At 48.0% G+C, this 18,666-nt stretch overlaps 1 pseudogene; it reads left to right on the top strand.

Annotated features, from left to right (window-relative positions):
- Positions 1 to 1,444: 1,444 nt before the first annotated feature.
- LOC129128241 (uncharacterized) lies at positions 1,445 to 16,993 on the top strand (annotated as a pseudogene).
- The last annotated feature ends 1,673 nt before the right edge of the window (positions 16,994 to 18,666 follow it).

Genomic DNA, 18,666 nt, shown 5'->3' on the forward strand with positions numbered 1-18,666 from the left:
GAAGGGAGTCAGAATCCTTCCTTTGCTCCAGTGTGGGGTCCCTCCCAGGGCAGACACTTTTCCACAGACTTCTTCAGTGTGTGTCTTTCCCATAGGGAACAGTTCTCCATGAACTGTTGCAATGTGGGCCACACATTCATGGGGTCTGTTCTTCTTCACACACAGTCCATGCCAGTGTGTGTTGCCCACAGGATCACAAGCCCTACCAGCCTTACCTGCTCAAGCCTGGGCTCTTCTCTCCATGGGTCTGCAGGTCCCTGCAAGTACTCTGCTCCAGCACAGGCTTCCCATGGGGTCACAGCCTCTCTTGGGCATCCACCTACTCCAGTGTGGAGCTCCTCCAAAGGTTGCAGGTAGATCTCTGCACATTGTACCCTCTATGGGCTGCAGGGGCACAGCTGCCTCACCATGGGCTTCCCCACAGACTCTCAGAGGAATCTCCACTCTGGTACTGGAGCACCTCCTGCTCATCTTTTTGCACTGACCTGGCTGTCTGCAGAGCTGCTCTTCTCACATGCTCTCACCTCACTATTTTCTGGTCTCAATTACATCTGCACAATAACTTTCTTTTTAAATATATTATCACAGAGGCATCATCACAATCCATGCATAGCTCAGCATTAGCCAGCAGTGGGTCTGTCCTGGAGCCAGCTGGTGTAGGTTTTGTTGGACATAGGGGAAGCTAGTCACAGAAGGCATCCTTCTGGAACCCCCCTGCTACCAAAACCTGCCCATGTAAACTCAAGAGAGTGAGAGAAGGGGTAACCATATCACTCTCTGCACCTGAAAGGAAATTGTAGCAAGCTGGGGGTTGATCTCTTCTCCCAGAAAACTAGCAAAATGCCAAGAGGAAATTCAAGCCTTAAGTTGTGCTGAGGAGGTTTAGGTTGGATGTCAGGAACAATTTTTCACTGAAGGGGTGGTCAGGCATTCGAACAGGCTACCCATGAGGTAGCAGAGTCAACATCCTCAAAATGCTCAAGAAAAGACTGAATGTGGTGCTAAGTGCCTGGTCTAGTTGTCAAAGGGGTCTTTAATCAAAGATTGGACTCTGTGATCTCAGAGGCCTTTTCCAAACTAAAGATTCTGTGATTCCAAACCAAAGATTTAAACTAGTGTTTTAAGGTGTCCATTAAATTTCACAGCAGGAAGTAGGGACTGGATTGAATTTTCTCTTGCTTTCCCTGTCACAGCTTCCTGAGAGCATGCTAGACTGAAATTCCCAGAAGCTGCAAGTATAATTGAGATCTCTGGAAAGGCACAAGTTTTCTTGATTTCTGATCTCAACTGTTTGAGATTTGGCACCTTCAGGAATCACAGCTGGTGACAAGTACCAGGAGAAAGATCTGAAGGGGTTGGGACAGGATTTCCCTTCTTTTCCCACTTCCCTTCTGTGACTATTCCAGGTCAGCTGCAGGATCATCCCACCCCTTGGACTGCAGGGATGGAGCAGAAGAGATGGCTCCTGTTGGCTCTGGCACTTCTTCTGGCTATCCCTTTCTCAGGTAATGCTTCCATGAGCTGTTCTGTTTCTTTCATTCTGTTCCTTCCTGGGGGATTCCAGCCTGCAGATGATCAGAAATTGTGGAGCTGAAGGTTATGGTCTCCTGAGCAGCCCTGATTCGAACAAGAGCCAGAGCTGTCCTGCCCCTCTGGTCCTGGGGAATCCAGCCGTTTGAAGTCAGATGTTCTCTCCCCTGGCGAAGCCAGGGAAGATCTAAGCCAAGACAACTGTGCCCTGTCCAGCTCTGCCCCAGTGCCAGGAGCATTTCCCTGTCTGCATTGGTAGTTGGCATTGTCACAGCCACCTTGCTGCTGGTGACACAGGGCTGCAAAAGGGCAAGGCCAGCTGGGGAGGTGCATGAAATGGCTCTGGATATGCTATTATGCATTTATTTTTTTCCTTTTCCCCAAAATAATCCCATCCTGTACAACTTATATCATCCTGTTTTCTCCCTCTAATCTATTACTTTCAGTTGTTCCCCACTGTGACTCCTACCCCTGTTTCCTTCACACCAGTACATTTTCTGAGGGATTTCAGCCAGATGCTCACTCACAGACAATTTTGAGCTCACCTCTCCTGAAAATGTAGTTGGAATAGGATACAATGTAGTTGGTCAGGATACAATCATTCCTTGCACCATCTCTTCCACAAAGCCACTGGACAATCCCGAAGTGCAGTGGAGAAAAATCACAGATGGGCACAGAGAGGACATCTACACATGTAGGCAGTTTAGGGGTGAACAGATGCAGAAATACCATGGATGGATATCAGTGCCAAGAGATGGATTTGACACTGGGAATGTGTCCCTGACACTGAAGAACGTCCAGCCAGCACTGTGATATCCAGGGATCAGATTGTTGATATGGCCGCCAAGCTCAGCATTGCAGGTTGGAGACTTTCTGGGCTGGGTAGGGAAGGGGGGAAACTCTTACAGAAGGAAAAGAGCTCTCCAAAATATCACTGTCCCCCAGCTGATGCCCCCTCATATGACCCAATACATCACCTCCCCACTCCCAGCATAGGCCACCTGTCAAGATGTTCTGCAACTTCCATGCCTAGCCTGAGCCCTGTTCTGACCCACATGGGGCTGGAAAATTGCAATAATCCCTGCTGGGAGGTGTGAGGCTACCTGACAGACATCCAAGTGCTCAGCATCCCTGGCTGTGGGACTGATGGGAATGAGGCCCTCTGTCTTGTGACTTCTCAGCTGGGGTAAGGGCTAAGGAGATGTTCTGTGCTGCCAGTTCCCCCCAGCTGGACAGTCAGCACCATTTGTGTGCAGGTATTGATAATGTCAGATGGAGCTGGTGAACCTTGATTCACTGATGAAAAAGAGCATAGAATGATGGAATCAGGGGATCTTAGAATCATGCAAAAGCATGAGTTGGAAGGGACCTTAAAGAATTTCTCATTTGAACTTCCCAGCCATGGGCAGGAGCAAATGCTGTCCAACCTGGCCTTGAATACTTCCAGGGATGGGACATCCACAGCTGCTCTGGGCAAGCTGTGCCAGTGCCTCACTCTTAGTTAAGAATTTCTTCCTAAGATCAAATCTAAATCCCCTCATCCAAAGGGGATTAGAGATGCTTTTGGGAAAGGAGAGAGAAAAAGCTTCAAGGCAGCGCCCATTTCCTACTATTACACAGGACAAATTCCTATGAAATCCAGCTTTGACCAGGAGTGTGACTCTGAACTGTGTGTGGTGCATCCCACCTCATCACACTGGTGAAGCTTTGGCACAGTTCCTGTCAGTGACCATCTGTGCCCACCTGTAGTTCTGGCATGGAATGGGGAGGTGCCTGGGCTCTACTGTGCTGTGTCCTGCATTACCAATCCTCAAAATTGGATGGGGATCCTACAGAGTCATTCCAAAAGAAGAATACAAAGCACACACCTTCTCCCTGCCTGCTCCATGAAATAATGGGGAGCTGAGAAGCAAATCCATCCCACACCATAGCTCTCTCTAAGCCAAAGGAAATTTGGCATTTATGGCAGATGAAGTGCGGGATGACAGAAAGACCAATGTAAAGGTTTTGTGAAAGACTGACAAACTGGCCGGAAACTCTGGGTTAAGAAAGAGCTGTGAATCAAAGGAAGAGCTGCTTTCAAGGAAATAAACTTCTCCCACTAACAAACTCCCCTGTCTTTAAGGTACCGGTGTAGTGTTCATTGAAATTCAGGGCCCCCAAGGGCGAGGGCTAGAACTTGGCTGCAGATCACACAGATGGTTTCCAGAACCTGTTGTCCAGTGGGTTACTGAGGATGGGCAGGGGCTCTCTGCAGACACTGAAAGTAACCAGGACAGAGAGAAGTTCTTCAGTGTGTGTAGTTGAGTCACAGTTACAGGAGAGTAAGTGGGAAAAGTCACCTGTCAAATCCTGAGCCCACTGGTGCAGATGGAGAAGAAAAATACTGTGCGCATCTCAGGTGAGTTCTGTTGTCCCCAGAAGTCTTTGCTGGAGGCTCACTGTTTTAGGAGCCCTGTGAGGCCCATTCCAGTGCTAGGGAAGGCAACAGCTATTCAGTTCAGCCAGACCCATCCCAGAGCACCACGGGGCACTGCAGGCAGGACAGGTTGCAGTGTGAGATGAGCAAGATCCCTCTTGCCCCTAGGGATGTGCACATCCCGAGGGAAGGCAGGCTCTGACCACCTGTGTAGGATTGTGACTATTTCTCCATTTATCTCCACAAAATCTCTTAGTGTGGGTTTTTTTCCCCAAAGGAATTTTGGAATTTTTTTTTCCCCAAAGGTTCTGTTTTTCCAGGTGCATCTCAGTGGGTTCCTGCCTCCTGGATACAGCTCCCTTTATTCCTTCTCACACTGGCTGCTGGTGCTGTTCTAGTATTTCAAGGTAAGGCCTCTTGGTTCACAGGACCTCATGTTCTTAGATGTGAGGCTGCAGGATGTAATTTCTCAGCCTCTTGTAAGACTACTCTCTGACAAATAGGATGAAATACCATGTAGGGTCTACTTCTGGCTCACAGATGCATTAGCTTCCACTCAGCTCAAATTCTGAGTTCTCGTGCAGGTAGAATTTTGCCATCTGTCATCCAGAGGCAGAAGAAAGATGCCTCTGCATGCATGAGAGCTTGGGTGGACCATGGCATCTACAGGCAAGAGAAAGAAGGAGGATGGGATTGAGGTACTTTTTCTGGGGTGAATTAGAACGGTCCCTTCCTCTGCCTCCATTGGTCTCATTCTTCCCAATGCTTCCAGTGGAGCTCATTCATCAGATCTGGACCTATTTTCCTAGAAGTGTCAGTGGTGCCTCCCACCTTGGCAAGGGCCTGTCCAGAGATCTCTGCCTCTGCAGCCATGGCTGGGGACAAGTCTCATTTCCCTAGTCCAGTGGCAGGTGTTCCAGCTGTGGTGTCTGAGGGCACAGCTATGCTCAGTCCTTTCTGGGGGGCTTTTGTGGCCTTGGTTTTCCTTCCTGGGTGGGAGCTGGAGCAGGGCCCTGCCAAGCCTTGGGAACCTGTGGCAGTGTGTCATGGCCAAGGGCCCACACCAGTGCCTCATTGCTCATGGCAAGGCAGGCAGGACAGACCGCTCCCCAAAAGCTGTACTGACTTCACACCAGTTGCCTCTCTCAAGCTCTGTGCCTTCAGCCTCATCTCCATTTCTGTCTGTATTGTGGTTTAGGAATGGAACTCCCCAATTCACTGCTCCCACTTAGACTCCCTAATGACACACCATACTTTCAGTCCCCTATTCCTTCTCTCTTCCTGCTGCTACAGGATGGAGTTGAGAACGAAAGATGAAGATCATGGTTTTAGACAAGAATAATTTACTGGAATCAGCAATGAGATAAGAAAAAAAACAATAACAAGAACAATATTAATAATGGAAGTGTAAAAGAAGAGAGAGTCATTCATATGCAAAATCCACGTCAAGGACGCCATGACAATAAACAAGTACAGGATGACTTCCCTCCCTGCCCTTTCTTTTTGACCAGAAGGAATCCCTTTTCCCCAGAAGAGACAGTGTCCCTTTCCACTTCCCCCCAACCCCATGCCAATGATGTGAGTTTGTAACAAATCACATTAGGGTCCTGGTCATGCCCCTTTCCCAGCCACTGCAAAAATTAACCCTGTCCTGGCCTGAACCAGGACATTTTCCACCACTTAATCTATACCATCTACTCATTCAAACATCTACACCCTCCAACATATATACATAAACATTCACATATATATGTGAAGTATGTTTGTATACATAAGTATACAAACATAGGTATCATCTCCATAGTCAACAGCCATCCCACCAAGATGTCTGCTGAGTTCATTTTATCGATGACTGTGGGTTCTTTCTGTCCTAGATGTCTTCCAGAGCAGGAGGGTTGGTGTCTTGTCAGTTGTTTTGCTGCATCAGGACCAGCCACCTGGTGTATCTAGAATGGTTCCATATTCATTGCCTATGGTAGTTATGACAAACAATGGAAGCAGAGAGGGCTCTAGGCAGACTTTAGAGACCCTTTGTTACACCCTGAATACTTAAATCCAGGGGTTAAACTCAAAGTTCCTTGATTGTAGCTAGCACAATGGAGAAATAAATCCCCACCAGATATTCTCAAGAGCTGAAAATCACACAAAAGTTTACTGCAAAAATATAGAAGATTAAGCAAGCTTTGGCAAAAGGATTAAATACAACATGAAATTCAACATGAAACCACTTATAGTGACATTACTTAGCATTAGTTTGATAGCAACTTCATTAACTTAGCCCATTTACTTAGCCCACTTAACCTAGAAATGTTTAAATCCTTAAGATGTGAAGTTACCCACAAAGTTCCATGAAAAGAGAATTAGGAGAAGACAGAGAGAAAGACAGAAAAGATATACAAAAACCACAGGCATAGCTACCAACTCCTAGGGTTATGACATTGGTAAGACCAGAACCCCAAAAAAGCCAGCAAGGCCAGACAGTTTGGTACTGGATGGTCATCCCTTTTAATCCCTTGGCACTTTGTGGGCCCACCTCCTAGATGGGATTTCTGGAACTTCAGCCAATCAGAGGCTGAGCAGGAAATTCCCCCTGCTGTTTGATTGATTGATTGACAGCTCAGTCAATCTGAGGGGTCTGGGGGCAGGGCGCTGTCTTACCTGAAAGTAAGGCCTGACCTGCCTCCAAATACACACACACACACACACACACATACACACACACACGTGCGCGGGCGTGCGCATGCACCCGCACATGGACACACACATGGATGCACACATGGACGCACACATGGGCACACACAAGGACACACACATACACATACACAGAGACACACACAGACAGATACACAAACACAGACAGACACATACAGGGACAGAGACGCACACAGACACAGAAATGCAGAGACACAGACACAGACAGATACAAACTTAGACACACACAAACAGATACAAACAGACACACGCACAGAAAGACACACACAAACAGATACAGACAGACACAAAGATACACAGACACATGCACACAGACACATACAGACAGAGACAGAGAGATTCACACATGGACACAGAGACACACACACACAGACACACAGAAATATGCACAGATACATACACAGACACACACACGGACACAGAGACAACCAGAAACACAAACACAGACACCGGCACATAGACACACAGAGACACAGACACACACAGACATGAACAGGCACAGACAGACACACACAGGGACACAGACACACAGACAGACACAGAGACGGCACAGACGCACAGACAGAGACACACAGACACAGACACACAGGCATGCATACACAGAGACGGAAACGGAGACGCAAAGACACACATACACATACACACATACAGACACACAGAAAAGAATTGGCTTGAGACACTAAACTTACCCAGTCTCTGACATCTTTCCAGTAGCTAAAGGTAGCTTACAAGAAGGCTGGAGAGGGACTTCTTACAAGGGCACAGATTACTAGGACAAGGTGGAATTGATTTTAAGGTGTAGGAGGGTAGATTTAAATCAGATAATAGGAAGAAAATCTTCCCTGTGAGGGCGATGAGGCCCTGGCACAGATTGCTGTAGGAGCTATGGATATCTCATCCCTGGAAGGGTTCAAGGCCGGGTTGGATAAGGCTTGGAGCAATGTGGTCTAGTGGAAGGCTGGAAAGAGAGGATGGTGGATTGGAAAGAGAGGTCTATAAGGTGTCTTAAAACCCAAACCATTGTTTGATGAGTTGACTCTGCAATTCTGCATTTCTATGAGACTCATTCTCTTGTTAGACTATCAACAGATGACCAAGGGGAGGTTCTATGTGACACAAAGAGAAGCCTTTCCATCGGCCTTCTCTGAAGGATCAGTGCCAGGACATACCCACAATCCTTGGAAAAAAACCTGTGCCAAGCAAGAAGAAGATGCATGAGGGTCTAGTGCAGTGCAATCAAACATCCCGCCCCTCTGGAAATTCCCATTTACACTGTCCTCCAACAAGTCCTTTGTTATATTTCCCATCCCCATGCAGATGCTCAGGACTCCAGGTTCCCAGGTGCAGAGCTGCCCCAAAAACAGGCTTTTCCCAGCACTGACCAGGACAGCCTGGACTCTTCTGGATCCCATCCTCCCTGGGATCTAAGGCTATCGTTTCTCCCATTCCCATTCTTTCCAGCTGGGATGCTGGCAGAGGAATGTTCTTTGCTCACTTGGCAAGCAGCATAGCCTGGGCTCTCCCCTGTGGCCAGACCATTGGGGAGTGAGAAGGCAATGGGGTCCCTTTCAATATTCCTCACCAGCAGCACAGGAGCTTCAAGCTCATGTTTAGAAGGGCTCACAGTGGTGCTGAGACTCCTTTCAACAGGTAAAAACTGTAGTGGAAAAAAGTTTCCATGTCACAAGACTGCAGGTCCAGAAGAGAGGCCAAGGCTCCTTCCCAGAGCAAATTCTTGGTGGAAGATGATCTGAAAGCCAAGGAAGAGATCAGTAAGAGTGCCTACAGGTCCATCAGAATGTGAAGTCCCCATCTTTGTTTTTCAGGGCTGAGTTATTTTCCAAGGCCTCTGAATTAGAAAGGATTGTCTGAGGAAAGAAAAGTCTGGAGAGTATAAATTAGAAATAGGCAGGACATGAGGAAACTTGAATGAATTGAATTTCTTGTGCCCTTCCTGCATAAAGAAAGAAAAAGGAAAAAAAAAAACTAGATAAGCAAGGCCATTCCCCATCAGGCCTTTATCTTTTTGGAAGCAAACACTGCTCCACAATCAAACTGACTTGTGAGTTAGTCCTTGGAGTGTGTGCCTTGTGCAGAATTTCCTTGGGAGCAGCTCTTATGTTCCATGCCAGTGGAACGCCTTTGATTGCTGATATAGCAACTGGAGGTCATCAAGGTCCCTTTTCTCTCCCCTGTCCTTGAAGGTGGTGAAAGAACAGCGTCTTCTTGGTCTTTTCTAGGAGCAAAGGCCTATGTCACTAGAGGAACAAGTCCTCGCCTCAGGGGAGGAAAAATCATTACCTCTGTGACACCAGTCTTTTTTCACAGGAAGGAGAGTGGACTCCCTGGAAACTGTTTGGCTGAAGAACCACCAGCACCTCTACCAAAAAATTCAGACTCTGCAGGAAGCTTTCCAGAATGAGCAGAAGTCCACTCAGTGTGATATTCAGCTCCTCAAAACAGACCTGGTGAATGAATTAGGTGAGCAGGGCCATTCCCCAGCAGGCTGCCTTTTCCCTGGAGGCAAAAGCTGCTCTACAGGCAAACTGTCCTGGGCGATTGCCCACCACAGCTTCTCAAAGCAGATGGAGAAGTACAATCCTTATGTGGGGAATAGCTTTTTTGATCAAGAATACTCAAAGGGAAAACCTGAAGAGACTCTCTGGCATTGAATTTAAATCAGGACACTGCTCTCTCCCTCAAGAAGGTAATGAGAGTGTCCCAATGACACTGTTCTTTTTCTTTATAGGATTGACAGTAGAGGCAAATACTACAAACCCTTTGGAATCCATGTGGAAGAAGGACCTCCATGAAGTGTCCCAACAAGTTCAAACTCTGCAGAAAGCTTTTCAAAACACCCAGCTGTACACACAGCGAGACCTTCAGATGATGAGAACAGACCTGAAGGATGAACTAGGTAAGCAGGGCCATTCCCCAGCAGGACTTCCTCTCCCTGAAGGTCAATCTGACTCTGCAGGTAAACTGACCTGTGAGTTAATCATTTGCCTTTTGTCAGAGTGGGCAGAACTTCCTTGGGAGCAGCTCTTATATCCCAGTCATCTGGAACACCTTTGATGCTGAGGTGGCAACTGGAGATGGTCAAGGTCTCTCTTCTCTCACTTGTTGTAGAAGGGAGTGAAAGAACATCACCTTGTTCCTTTTTAAGAGGAAAGTTTTGTGTCATTAGTGGGAAAAGACGTCACCTCAAGGGAGAAAAATCATTGTCCCAGTGACACCAGTCTTTTTTCACAGGAAGGACAGTGGAGGCAAATGTCACAGGGAATATAGCACTCATGTGGCAGAAGGACCTCCTGCATCTCTCCCAACAAATTCAAACTCTGAAGCAAACTTTCCAGAACATGAAGGTTGCTATACAGCGTGACCTTCAAATGATCAGAGTAGACCTGGAGAACAAACTAGGTGAGCAGAAGCATTTCCACAACAGGCCTTCATACCTCTGAAGGCAAAGGCTGCCCTACAAGCAAACTGTCCTGGAACTTGTCCGCCACATCTCCTCAGGGGGGATGGGGAAAGACAGCCCTTACACAGGAAACAGTTTTTGTGCTCTGTGACACCACACAATCTTCATAACAAAGAATATTATCTCCCAAGAGTACTCTCTGAAGAGATAGAGTGGGATCATTCCTACCCTCCATCCTTCCCAGGAGGCCTTGGTCAAGCCATTAGGGAGACCCACAGGGAGTGGGAGAAGCCTAAGAGAGCCCTAAGAGATGCTTTGACAGGGATTTCATATGACCAGCTGTAATGACAAGCTTTTGGGCATTGTCATTACAGATCAATGGTCTCTCCCTCAAGAAAACCATGAACCATGAAATCTTTGTCCTAATGAAAATGTTCTTTCTTCTCAGAAGGGACAGTGCAGGCAAAAACAAGAACCTTAGAATCCAGGCTGGAGAAAGACCACCATGAAGCCTCCCAGCAAATTCAAACTCTGCAGGAAAATTTCCAGAACAGATATGAGACCACACAGCGTGACCTTCAGATGATCAGAACAGACTTGGAGCATGACCTAGGTAAAGTAGGCCATGCCCCAGCAGGCTTTCATCTCTCTGAAGAAAAAAGCTGTTCTACAGGCAAACAGTCCTGTGAACTCATTCTCCACAGCTCCTCAAAGTGGTTGAGGAAGGAGAGTCCTTACATAGAAAACCAGTTTTCTGCTCCGTGACACTGAAACATCTCCAAGTCAAAGAGCCCATGATGAGCCCCACGCCATGCTCACCTGCTTGGCTAGGGGGCATCTCCATGGCCAGTGCATGAGGTGGGGGCAGGGGAGGGCACTGGCAGCACCCAGAACTCTCTGCCAAATGTCCAGGGACCTTGCCCTGGGCAGGCACAGGGTCCATATCCAATCTCGGGGACCACTGACCCAGGCTGAGGTACAGTGAGCATTCCTGGGACCACAATGGTGTCTGAGGGACAGGTAGCGGATGTCCCACCACACCTTCCTCATGAAAAAGAGTGTTGTTTCCCAGGGCCCACACATGTTGTCTGGAGAGATGGATTGGGGTCAGTGCTGCCTTCAGTCCTGCCCAGCAGGCCTTGGTCAAGCCTTTAGGGAGGACCACAGGGAATGGGAGAGTCCTAAGGAAAGATGCTCTGGGGCAGGAAGTTTAGATCAGAGCTTTCAGGCATTGTGATTACAGGTTGCCGGTCTCCCCCTCAAGACAGCAATGAGACTGTTCCAGTGAGATGGTTCTTTCTTCACAGGAAGGACAGTGGAAGCAAACACAAGGGCTATGGAATCCATGTGGAAGAAGGACCTTCTGCAGCTCTCCCAGCAAATGCAAACTCTACAGGAAGCATTCCAGAACATGGAGGGGTCCACACAGTGTGACCTGCAGATGATAAGAGCAGACATGAAGAATGAACTAGGTAAGCTAGGGCATTCCCCAGCAGGCCTTCATCTCTCAAAAGGCAAAAGCTGCTTTATAGGCAAACTTTCCTGAGAGGATATCCTCTGACAGCTCCTAAAATGGGATGGGGAAGGACAGCCCTTACATGCGTAATAGACTTGTCATCCATGCCACTGGAACACTTCCATGCTAAAGTGTTCTCTGCAGGGGCTCAAGGTCCCTCTTCTCTCCCTTGCTTCAAAGAGAGTTTGAACTCTGAGTCCTCTCACTGCCTGATGGTCGATAAGGTTTCCCCTTGAAACCTTGTCCCTGTCTCTGTTGCTTTCCCCACTGCCCTTCTGCTACGGCCCCACTCCTGATGTCATGCAGGGTGAAGCCAGGCTGTGCTCACCCTGCGTGTCCATGCCCATGATGAGCCCCACGCCATGCTCACCTGCTTGGCTAGGGGGCATCTCCATGGCCAGTGCATGAGGTGGGGGCAGGGGAGGGCACTGGCAGCACCCAGAACTCTCTGCCAAATGTCCAGGGACCTTGCCCTGGGCAGGCACAGGGTCCATATCCAATCTCGGGGACCACTGACCCAGGCTGAGGTACAGTGAGCATTCCTGGGACCACAATGGTGTCTGTGGGACAGGTAGCGGATGTCCCACCACACCTTCCTCATGAAAAAGAGTGTTGTTTCCCAGGGCCCACACATGTTGTCTGGAGAGATGGATTTGGGTCAGTGCTGCCTTCAGTCCTGCCCAGCAGGCCTTGGTCAAGCCTTTAGGGAGGACCACAGGGAATGGGAGAGTCCTAAGGAAAGATGCTCTGGGGCAGGAAGTTTAGATCAGAGCTTTCAGGCATTGTGATTACAGGTTGCCGGTCTCCCCCTCAAGACAGCAATGAGACTGTTCCAGTGAGATGGTTCTTTCTTCACAGGAAGGACAGTGGAAGCAAACACAAGGGCTATGGAATCCATGTGGAAGAAGGACCTTCTGCAGCTCTCCCAGCAAATGCAAACTCTACAGGAAGCATTCCAGAACATGGAGGGGTCCACACAGTGTGACCTGCAGATGATAAGAGCAGACATGAAGAATGAACTAGGTAAGCTAGGGCATTCCCCAGCAGGCCTTCATCTCTCAAAAGGCAAAAGCTGCTTTATAGGCAAACTTTCCTGAGAGGATATCCTCTGACAGCTCCTAAAATGGGATGGGGAAGGACAGCCCTTACATGCGTAATAGACTTGTCATCCATGCCACTGGAACACTTCCATGCTAAAGTGTTCTCTGCAGGGGCTCAAGGTCCCTCTTCTCTCCCTTGCTTCAAAGAGAGTTTGAACTCTGAGTCCTCTCACTGCCTGATGGTCGATAAGGTTTCCCCTTGAAACCTTGTCCCTGTCTCTGTTGCTTTCCCCACTGCCCTTCTGCTACGGCCCCACTCCTGATGTCACGCAGGGTGAAGCCAGGCTGTGCTCACCCTGCGTGTCCATGCCCATGATGAGCCCCACGCCATGCTCACCTGCTTGGCTAGGGGGCATCTCCATGGCCAGTGCATGAGGTGGGGGCAGGGGAGGGCACTGGCAGCACCCAGAACTCTCTGCCAAATGTCCAGGGACCTTGCCCTGGGCAGGCACAGGGTCCATATCCAATCTCGGGGACCACTGACCCAGGCTGAGGTACAGTGAGCATTCCTGGGACCACAATGGTGTCTGAGGGACAGGTAGCGGATGTCCCACCACACCTTCCTCATGAAAAAGAGTGTTGTTTCCCAGGGCCCACACATGTTGTCTGGAGAGATGGATTTGGGTCAGTGCTGCCTTCAGTCCTGCCCAGCAGGCCTTGGTCAAGCCTTTAGGGAGGACCACAGGGAATGGGAGAGTCCTAAGGAAAGATGCTCTGGGGCAGGAAGTTTAGATCAGAGCTTTCAGGCATTGTGATTACAGGTTGCCGGTCTCCCCCTCAAGACAGCAATGAGACTGTTCCAGTGAGATGGTTCTTTCTTCACAGGAAGGACAGTGGAAGCAAACACAAGGGCTATGGAATCCATGTGGAAGAAGGACCTTCTGCAGCTCTCCCAGCAAATGCAAACTCTACAGGAAGCATTCCAGAACATGGAGGGGTCCACACAGTGTGACCTGCAGATGATAAGAGCAGACATGAAGAATGAACTAGGTAAGCTAGGGCATTCCCCAGCAGGCCTTCATCTCTCAAAAGGTAGAAGCTGCTCTACAAATGTCCTGTGATCTAGTTATTTGCCTTCTCTGAGTGGGTGCATGGGGCAGAACTTCATTGTGAGCAGCTCTTTTGTCCCATCACAGTGGAACATCTTTGATGGTGAAATGGTGTTGGGAGTCAGTAAAGGTTTGTTTTCTCTCCATCACATTTGGAGGAAGTAAAAGCACAGCGTCTTTCTGGTCCTTTCTAAGAAATGTCCGGTGTAATTTGTGGTACTGTACCTCATCTCAGGTGAGGCAAAACCACTCTTCCACTGACACAAGTCTTCTCTTACAGGAAGGAGAGTGAAGGAAAATACCTCAAGGGTCTTGGAATCCATGCAGCTGATGGACATCCAGCAGCTCTCCCAAGAAATCCAAACTCTGGAAAAAACTTTGCAGAGCACATTGCAGTCCACAAAATATGTCTTAGGTGAGCAAGGCCTTTTCCAGCAGAACTTCATCTCTCTGAAGGCAAAAGCTGCTTTACAGGCAAATTGTCCTGTGAGCTTCTTGTACACAGCTTCTCAAAGTGGATGGAGAGGGACAGATTTTCTTGGCAAGTAGCTCTTGTGTCCCCACCTGCAAAGGCACCTGAACACTGAAATGATGACAGCAGGTGGTCAAGGTTCCTCTTCATTACCTTGTCTTTGAAAGGAATGTGTAGTTTGGGCTCTCTATGACTCAATATGTGGTAAAGGAGCCCACCTCCATGCCTTTAGTATTGTCTTCTTGCTTTCCCCACTTCTCTTCCCCTTAAGAGAAACAAACATTGTTGTCTCCCACAGCTCATAACTGCTGTTTGGAGAGATGGAGGGGGCTGATCCCAACCCTCCATCCTGCCCATCACGCCTTTCTCAAGCCTTTGGGAATGCTCACAGGACCTGTGCACCTTCCCCAGCCCTCCAGCAGTCAATCCATCCGAACCAGTTCTAGTGAGCTGGGAGGGTCTTTGTTCTCCTTTTTCCAGAGCCCATGTGCCCCAGAACACTGGGAGCTGGAGACTTCAGGGAAGGAAGGACCACCAGGAGTGTGAGAGTCCCAGATGAAATGTAGGGGCTCAGGCCTTGGGCAAGCCCTGCTTCTCTTCCCCCTGGCCCAGCAGTGCTCAATCATTTTGACAGGGTCTCCAGGGTTAACTGGTGCAGGAAAGTCACCTTTGCTTCCTGGCAAGTCTTTCTCTGTGAAAGCCTTTACTTTAGGGTCTGGCCATTCCTCTGGCCTCTCTTTCCCATTTGAAAAGGAAAGAGAGGCTGAGCTCATCTCACGGCACATTTTAGTCCTCCTCGGTCCTCAGAGGAAGCGAGTTGGAGCCACATGCCCCATGTCTGGAAAACAAAATTATCACACACCCTGATGTACTGTTTTCTCTGGGATTCTTTGACGAAATGAGAGTAGAACTGGTTAAGAGAACAGTGTATGTGTGTGTGTGGTGGGGGAGTAGGAGAGCATGGGCGTGGCATCAGTGTCATGAAGGAGAGAGAGCTGGGTGTCATGTTAAGAGATATCCTCAATCCCATTCTGTTTGATTGTGTTGTCAGCGCCCCAGCAACACTAAGAGCCTTGTGTCTGACTGTGCTGTCAGTGTCAGAGTAGGGAAGCATGAGAGTGGCCTCATTGTCACCAAGGGGGAAGAGTTGGCCAATTTTGCTTCATTGCCAGAGCAAGCCTTGACAAATCCGCTGATTTCCTGCTTTCCTCCTTTCCCACAGACCTTCCAGTCCTACGGTCCTACAAAGGTAAGCATAAGTGAGATGAGGAAGTGAGTACTCAAGAACCTGAGTGCAGCTCTGGAAAACACACCCAACCCCCTCAGATAGCTGTTTGGTGAAGAACACACTCAGGGAAGGGTGGTTGGCTGACTTTTTGATGTTATGTGCTGCCCAAGGCCCTGCCTGTGTTCGTCAGGGGCCTTCTCAGGTGGGGGGAGCAGGCACAGCTGGCTTGCAGTGGCCACTGCAGCTCCAGCTCCCACTTCTGATTTGGCTCTTGGGCCTCTCAGGAAAAGTGTCTGAAGCTGATCTTGCTCCACAGCAGAAGCAGCTCCTTCTCCTTTCAATCAGAATTGAGCTAGAGGACCTCAGTTTGTGACACTGCACCTTGCTTGAATCCTACCAGGGTTCTTACCATCCCCTGATGCATGTAGAAAGCTGAGGCAAGAAACATTCCCTTATCCTTGTGGCACTGCAGGGTACTCTTCCACTCTAATCCACGTGCAAGCAGTATCATACACTGGTGGTCTCCTGTTATTGAGAAAAAAAGTGCTTAAAACTTGAAAATCCCCTTCAGACTTTGGCAAGGAGTTAATCCAAACCTAATTACTGCTGGCAGCCAAACCTAATTCTATCTGCTGCCAACTCCTGGTCCTTTCCCTCAGGCCACCCCCTGCCAGCAATGCAGAGATAGAGGCAGAGAAGGTTGAGCAGCACAGCCTCCTCCTTGGAGCTGCCTGCTGTAGTCCCAGGAGCACTGGAGGAGTGCCTGGCATTTGGTATGTGCTGGCTGCCACTCTCTCTGGCAGAAAGGGACATGGCAGGAGGGGAGGGAGAAGCTTGAGGTGTCCTAAAACAAGAGGCTGCTGAGTGCACCTGAGCATAGAGGGGGGGAAGGACAAATGAGAGGGGGATGAAGGCAGAGAAGGGACAGGTTCAGAAAAGCAGAGCTTGTGTTTTCTGTTCCTAATGGCCTGACTTGACCATTGCAGGAGATGTCATCCTGGATGCTGACACAGCTCATCCGAGATTGGAAATCTCTGCAGATGGGAGGACAGTGAAAGATACTGGTGTCATCAGATTCTTGCTCAGAAATCAGAAGAGATTTGATTCCCATCTGTTTGTGTTGGCAAAGGAAGGATACACTTCCGGGAAACACTATTGGGAAGTAAATGTTGGGACAAGAAGAAACTGGGCCTTGGGTATTGCCTGTGAATCTGTGGCTCGCAAAGGGACTTTGACTCTGTGTCCTGAGAATGGCTTCTGGGTTATTGCATGTGTAGATGGGCAAGATTATTTGGCCTGCACGAATCCTTGGACCTCTCTGACTGTGACTGGCTATTTGTCAAAGATTGGGATCTTCTTGGACATCCCAGCCAAGAAGGTTTCTTTTTATGATGTCTTTAAGGCAGTAGCTTTGTACACTTTGAGCATTGCTGATGGCAGCAGACAGGAAGGCAAATTTCTTCCCTTCTTCTCTACAGGCCTTGCTGCTGCTGAGCCTGACACTGAACCACTAGCAATACTGCAGTTTTCTGATGATGATGAGTAGTTTACTCTGCATTTCAAAGGTCAATACTGTGATTGAATCACATTGTAATCAGGCTGCTACTTTGTGTCTTCTGAACAAAAGTATTGAATGAGAGGACAAATCTGCCATAGCAGTCAGCTTTCTAAATTATGCATCAGAATGAAAAGTTTTTTGAGGGAAACTTTATTTTGTCAAGGGAAATAAATTTTCTTTCATGATAGTATGAAAAAAGCACTTGTGCAATGTGAATTTTCCTGAAAAATTACTATCTTGGGATTTTTTTTTTGATCTCATAAAATTTTGGGGTTTTTTGTTGTTTTGTGTCAGTGACGCTCCCCCTCAATCCCCCAGACTTTGGGATCATCAGGATGAGTGAGAGCCAGACCAGGGTTTCCAGTGAGAGCTGGGGGCAGAGTGGGGGGCAGAGTGAGGGGCAGGCTTCTTGGCTGGCTGGGCAGCTGGTTTCTCTGACTATAGATACTGTTGTTCTGTGGGTTTGACCTGTTTCTTTTTGTTTCTTTTCTTTCCTCTGTTTTTTCTGGATCAATATTAGTGTATATCCTGGAAGTAGCCCTTAGGCATTCTGCAGAAACAGTTAGAGTCTCATGAGGTTCTTATTTCACCTCATAAAGTTTAGAACAAATGATTTACCTTGGCATTGCGTGTTTAAAGCCAAATAATATCCATTTTTGGTATTGTCCTAGGAAATCCTTCCCTTCCCTGATATTGGGGTCTCAAAGGGAGTCCAGGGAGGGAAAGTGCTCTTCAGCAGTTTCTGGTAGCCTGCCCTCTGTGTCTATAATGTTCACCTCCTTCCTAGTAGTGTGTAGTACCGTCTCTTTTTCTGTAGAATTGACTAGATTATCTAGCAGAACCTGTATATCCAGTCAGTTTGGGTACTGAGAATGGTTTCAAATATTTTAGGTAGTCTCTCCAGATATTCTCTATAAAGAAGAGGTGAGGCATCTCACCCATGCCTCAAGATCAATTGGAAGAGAAAGGTACTTTTACCATTACCAGGCCATGAGGAACTTTCTGTTTACCCCAGGTTCACCCCCACACTGGCTGCTCCATTTGCAGTTTCAGACGGTTTTCCAAATTAAAGAATACATCCACATAAGGCAATACATTCCATTTCCCTCTCTCCTTCCCTAAACTAAGGTACCATTCTCTGGCCACTTAGTCTGGTAGTTAGCTGGTATACTGGCCACTACTGATGACAATATTGGATTAGTCTAGGTTTACTTGGTAGGTCTCCTCCAATCTGTTTCCAGTTTTTCAATATACATTTCAGTGGAGAATTGAAATCTCCCACTTTAGTTTTAGAAGAAACCAGCCCCATTTTCAATAATTACAAATATACAAGCTATTATCTCTGAAAATTATAATGGTATTTCCGGGTTTGTAACAGAAGGGAGAGTGGGGAAGAGAAGGGAAGACTGCTACACTGGCAATCACTAAAACTGACACAAGAGGGTGCATCAAGTCCACAAATGCGATCTCAGCCACGGACACAAAACTAGAGCAACTTCAAAACCCCAGCAAACACTCAATCACGCTACAACACCGTCTCAGCAAATGAATTTTTATATCACTGGCATCCGCATGTTGATATGCTGGAAAACTCAAATCAACACAACACTCTCACATGAACACACTCTCAGAGTTCAAGAAGAATGCAAAGAAATTAACCA

Source organism: Agelaius phoeniceus, chromosome 19 (assembly GCF_051311805.1).
Source record: "Agelaius phoeniceus isolate bAgePho1 chromosome 19, bAgePho1.hap1, whole genome shotgun sequence".
NCBI lineage: Eukaryota > Metazoa > Chordata > Aves > Passeriformes > Icteridae > Agelaius > Agelaius phoeniceus.